The sequence below is a fragment of the Astyanax mexicanus genome, unplaced genomic scaffold (genome assembly GCF_023375975.1).
Source record: "Astyanax mexicanus isolate ESR-SI-001 unplaced genomic scaffold, AstMex3_surface scaffold_31, whole genome shotgun sequence".
Classification (NCBI taxonomy): domain Eukaryota; kingdom Metazoa; phylum Chordata; class Actinopteri; order Characiformes; family Acestrorhamphidae; genus Astyanax; species Astyanax mexicanus.
Window position 1 is genome coordinate 7,164,001 of NW_026040041.1, and position 6,000 is coordinate 7,170,000.

The following is a 6,000-nucleotide window of genomic DNA, read 5'->3' on the forward strand; positions in this document are numbered from 1 at the left end:
CAGACATGCATGTACTTCTGATAAAGATATCAGAATAGAACACTTTTCCACAGAAAACATGCTGTAGTGTATTTCTCTTTATGAGGGTGAAATTAGAATAAGATTATTTAGTATTGTTTTAAATAATTTTGTTGAACCACACTTCAAAAGCAATGTCTGTTTTTCATTTATTTTTTATTTACAACCACCCTCCTCTTTAGAGGACTATTAATTATTTATTCTTTATTTATTAATTTGTTTAATTTGTATATAACTATATTCATTTAACATAGTTGGAGGGGTTCAGGGTTGGATGGAGTGAGATGCAGAAGGGAGAAGGGAGAAAAAACAAACAAACAAACAAAAACAAAGAAACAAAGAGAAAGAAAAATTAGGAAAGAAATAGACATACATATATACCAAAACATAGCTAAACAGAAAACAGTATCATGAAGTTATATGTGATTTTAACTAATGGTTTTGCTACGCTTTATCTTGTGTTGGATTATTGTGATTTACTGTAATGTTTGAATTAGATGTGTCCAAATTGGGTCTGAATCTGTGTTTTTGGTGGGTTCTGAGTGTCTAGAGAGAGATAGTCTGTTAGTAGATTTTTCCAGTGATTGATGTTAATGTTATTTTTGTTTTCCAGTTTATGAGGAGGATTTTCTTGGCGATGACTCGCGACATTAAGATTATTCTATTGTTTTGTGGTGTTGTGTTAGTGGTTGTTGTGTCTCCTAGTAGGCAGAGTGATGGTGTTGGGTGGATTTGGGTGGTGAGGGCCTGAGATAGGAGGGTAATAACTTCTTTCCAGAACTGGTTAATGGGTGTGCAGTGCCACATAGCGTGGATATAATTATCGACTGTGTTTTGATTGCAGTGTGTACAAATTGGTGAGTTTATGAATCCCATTTTATACATTTTGTATATGGTGTAGTGTACTCGGTGGATAACTTTATACTGGATGAGTTGTAAATTAGTGTTTCTGATCATGTTGTGATTATTATTACACACCTGGACCCAGAAATCGGCATTAGGAGTTAATGATAAATCTTCTTCCCATTGTTTGCATGGTAAGCTAATAGTAAGATTCAATTGATAGATTATTTTATATATGTTGGATAATATTTTATTTGTTGTAGTAATACTAAGAAATTCTGAAATTGGTGTAGGCAGGTCTAATGTGATTGGGGTGATTTTTGAACAGATGATTGATCTTAACTGGTGGTATTGTAAAAATTGAGTTCTCCCAATGCCGTATTTCTGGGTTAATTGTGGTAGTGACATTAAGGTGGTATTGTGATACATGTGTTTGATGTGTGTGATCCCCTTTTTGATCCAAGGTGGGTAGTTTAGTGTTTTTTATCAATGATAAAGTCCGGGTTGTTCCAGATGGGTGAATGACTGGTTGGTGTGAGTACAGAGTTTGTTATCTTGTGAAAATAATGGTGGAAGTTTGGTGCCTCTAGGCCGCCATGCAATTTTGAGTTCTGTAATGTGGTGAGTTTGATTCTGGGTGGTTTATTTTTCCAGTAATATTCAGTTATTGTGGTATTTAGAGTTTGAAACCAGGAGGGTGGGGCTGAATGGGAATCATTGAAAATAAATAATTGATTTTTGGTAATACTGTCATTTTAATTGTAGCAATTCTGCCAGAAAGTGAAAAGGGAAGTGTTGTCCAACAGCGAAGATCATCACTTATTGTTTTAGTTAATGAGTTTAAATTGAGTTTGAACAACTCTGACAGCTGGGGGAGACCCTCACACCCAGATATGTAAATTAGTGCACATGGGGATGGGTAGTGTTTTCAGTTTAACATCAGGTTTATTTATGGTTATTGGGAGAACTGCAGATTTTGACCAATTGATTGAATACTCTTATATTTTTGAATAATTTCCGATTGTTTGGATTGTTTCTTTTATTGAAATAACTGTTTTTTTGTAGAAATAGTAAGATATCACCTGCATATAGACTGATTTTATGTTGCATGCTGGGTGTTTGGATTCCTTTAATGTTTGTGTTTTGATGTATCGCTGCTGCTAGCGGTTCTATGAAGATAGAGAATAGATAAGGAGAGAGTGAGCATCTGTCACCATAAACAGGTAAAGAGACTGAATGCAGATGCAGATTGGGTTTATTCAAATAAACAATCCAAAAGACAGGCACGGGTCGAATCACAGGCAAACAGGGTATTCAGAGGAAAAGGCTGAGACGAAGTAAATAAACAAGGCTAGAGGTCAGACTACCAGAAAAACAATACGAATATAATGCTCAGAGCTTAGAATTCAAATGAAATGCTAAGACTTCGCAGAGAGTCTCTTAACTGGAGCTCCTTTATAGAGCTGGTAATAGAGTTCAGGTGCTCAGGGTGGGGCCGGTGATTAAAACTACGGTGAAGCCAAGCGCTGTTGGGCAGGAGAGGGTGGAGTCGGCGGGCTGACAGCATCCTTGTCTAGTCCCCCGGTGTAGTGTGAAGGGTTGTGATATTACCCCATTGGTGTTGACTGTGGTCTTAGGTGCAGTGTATAAAATCTGTATCCAATTAACAAATGATTCTCCAAACCCGAGTTTGTGCAGTGTGGTGAATAAGAGTTTCCAATTCACTCTATCAAAGACTTTCTCTGCATCCAGGGTTACAACTGCTGTTGGTATGTTCTGGTGAGAGGTGTAATCTATTATGTTCACTAATCTGCACATATTGGTGGATGAATATCGACCCTTGAGGAATCCAGTTTGATCAGGATGTACTAAATTATGGATTATTGTTTCTATTCTGTTGGCTGGAGCCTTGCTGATTATTCTTGTGTCTGTATTTATTAATGATAATGGTCTCTAGCTGGATGGTAGGGTAGGGTCTTTGTTTGGTTTAAGGTGAAGGGAGATGAATGCAGTATTCATGTTTGTTGGTAGTTTTGCATTTTGTTTAATTTCTGATATCATTCTGTAAAACAGTTGAGATAGGTATGACCAAAAGTGTTTATAAATCTCAGCAGGGAATCCGTCAGGTCCTGGTGCTTTATTGTTAGGAATGTGTTTTAGGGCTTTGTAGAATTCTTCTGGAGATAATGATATTTCAAGTGTATGTTTTTGGTTTTTGGTTAATTTAGGCAGTTTGATGTGGTCCAGAAAGTTACTGATTTCATCTAAGTTGGTTTCATTGCCTGATGAATAAACATTTTTAAAAATCTTTAAAGGTGTCGTTAATTTTATCAGGTATCTGTACTATTTTCCCTGCTGAGTTTTTTATGGTAGGAAAAATATTTTTTTCTTTATTAAGCTTAATGAGATTTGCTAAATATTTTCAGTATGTATTCAGTGTTTGAATTCCATATCACTGAGACAGGTGCATGGTCACTTATTGTGATAGGGTGAATTTATATATGTCCAATGTTTGAGAAAATTGAATTACTAATTAGAAAATAATCAATGTGTGAATATGATTTATGTACTGCTGAGTAAAATGTGAATTCTTTGGTTGTTGGATGATTTTGTCGCCACCCATCACTAAGACCAAAATCCTGCATGTACTGTTTTATTATTTCAGTATCTCAGGTAAGAGATAGAGAGAAAGATTAGTGTAGGCATAAACAGGGTAGTGCGGTGTTGTTTTCCTGTTTTATGCATAAAGAAAAGTGCAGTGTAGACGAGTGCGATGTAGTGATGGATAGTTATAAATACATATTCAGACAGTATTCTTATGTACATTATTTGTGTATATATTTGCATGTATATTTCTTATTAAAATATATATAAGATAGATAGATATATCTAGATAGATAGACAGTTATTCAGCGTGGTGCGCAGTCAGGTAAACAGCTGTGGTGCGTCTCCATTAATGAGCACCCAACCGGCATCAGTACAGCCAGGGCGTGATTTCCTTATATCTCTACAGCTGAACATTCACATAGAGTTTATCAATGGAGAGAACTGCCCTTTTTCCATTTTGTATGAGCTGTTTTCTTACGGTGAGTAGTTTTTTCCGTCTGTCAAGTATTTCTCTGTGGTGCTGGTTAATGTCGTAGTTTGTTCCTTTCAGTTCTTTCCTTTGCTGAATATTGTTTGTGTTTATAGTGTTCCACTTTTGCTACAATGGGTCTGGGGTGTTTGTATTGTGAGTTTATTCCTCCCATGCGGTGCACGCGGTGAAAGGTTATGGTGTTGGCTGTTTCAGGTGGGTGGGTTTTTTAGTTTGGAGATTATGAACTCCGTGACCAGTTTTTCTGGGGTTTTGGGGATCCCGAAAAAAACACAACATTGTTCCTCATACTGTGAGTTTGTAAGTTGAGTATTGTCCGTTTCATTTCCTTGTTTTCCTTGATAACAGATGAGAGTTGGTTCGTGACGGTGTTTATATTGTGCTGTAGTGTTTTGTTCTCCTTTGCCAGAGACGTGACCTGCTCCTGGCTGAACTCCAGGCTTTCACGCAGCGCCTGGAACTCTTTATGCAGGATCTCCACTAGTGAGATCCTCGTATCCAGAGTAGCGAGCTTGGAGTCGATGGAGATGAGGATTTCACGAACCTCTGTGTGGGACGGGGACTCCTGTCCCTCCGAGTCTCCAGGTGAGCTGGGAGGACGTGGTCTTTTAGAGGTAGGAGTTGACCTCATTTTTTCTTTTTTGTCCGAGCTCATGCTGCAGAACAGGTGGTAGTACTCCTCAATGAGTTCTTCTAGCACTTACAGGTTTTGGTTTTGTGTTTGTTTGTTTTTTATTTGAAGAGAAAAAAAGTATACGTATTCTGAAGCTTCCAATGTTTGTTTTGGTTAGTCACTGTGGGCTGCCATCTTGCTCTGTCTTGTCTTGCTCTGTCTTGTGAGAGGGTAGCGTTACAGCGTCATCAGCCTGTCTCTAAATAATCTAATGTCTGATTTTCATTAGGTTTAGTATTTTTACGTTTATTACTTTTTTCAGTTTAAAGATATACAGTTGTAAGAAAAAGTTTGTGAACCTTTTGGGATTAAACTTGGATTTCTGCATAAATTGGTCATTAAATGTGTTCTGATCTTCACCTAAGTCACAACAATAGATAAACACACTCTGCTTAAACTAATACCACACAAAAATATGTTTGCATGGTTTTATTGAACACAACATGTTAACATTCACAGTGAGGGTAGAAAAACTATGTGAATCTTTGGATTTAATAACTGGTTTATCCTCCTTGGGCAGCAAAAACCTCAACCAATCGTTTCCTGTAGCTGCAGATCAGACCTGCAGAACAGTCAGGAGGAATATTGGATCATTCCTCTTCACTAAACTGTTTCAGTTCAGCTGTAATATTCTTGGGATATCTGGTGTGAATCGCCCTTTTGAGGTCATGATGCTGCAGCATCTCAATTGGGTTGAGGTCAGGACTCTCCAGAAGAAGTATTTTCTTCTGTAGAAGCCGTTCGATTGTTGATTTGTTTCTATGTTTTGGGTCGCTGTTCTGTTGCATCATCCATCCTCTGTTGAGGTTCAGTTGGCGGACAGATGGTCTTAAGTTTTCCTGCAAAAAGTCTTGGTAAACTGGGGAAATGCTGTGCCTTTTTTCTCCATACATAACATTGTGTGTTCCTTCCAAACAACTCAAATTTGGTTTAATCTGTCCACAGTATATTAAGCCAGTACTGCTGTGGAGCATCCAGGTGCTCTTTTGCAAAGTTCAAATGTGCAGCAATGTTTTTTTGTAGCTTCCTCCGTGGTTTCCTCCCATGAACTCCATTCTTGTTTAATGTTTTCCTCATTCTTGAGGAATTCTTGAACGTAGGTCTTCTGAGAGCTCTTTTGTGTGAGGCATGATTTACATCAAGTAATGCTTCTTAACAACAGCAAACTCAAAACTGGTGTGTTTTTATAGGGCAGGGCAGCTTTAACCAACACATCCAATCTCATCACATCCTGCCTCCAATTAGCTCTTAGAAAATTCATTAGCCTAGGGGTTCACATACTTTTCCCCTCTCACTGTGAATGTTAACATGTTGTGCTCAATAAAACCATGCAAACATACCATTTTTTGTGTGATATTAGTTTAAGCAG

General features: G+C 37.6%; 1 protein-coding gene across 3 annotated transcripts in view; it reads right to left on the bottom strand.

Annotated features, from left to right (window-relative positions):
• The window catches only part of LOC111188855 (NACHT, LRR and PYD domains-containing protein 12-like), an 859,751-nt gene that overhangs the window by 744,858 nt on the left and 108,893 nt on the right, over positions 1–6,000 (bottom strand). The window lies entirely within an intron of this gene.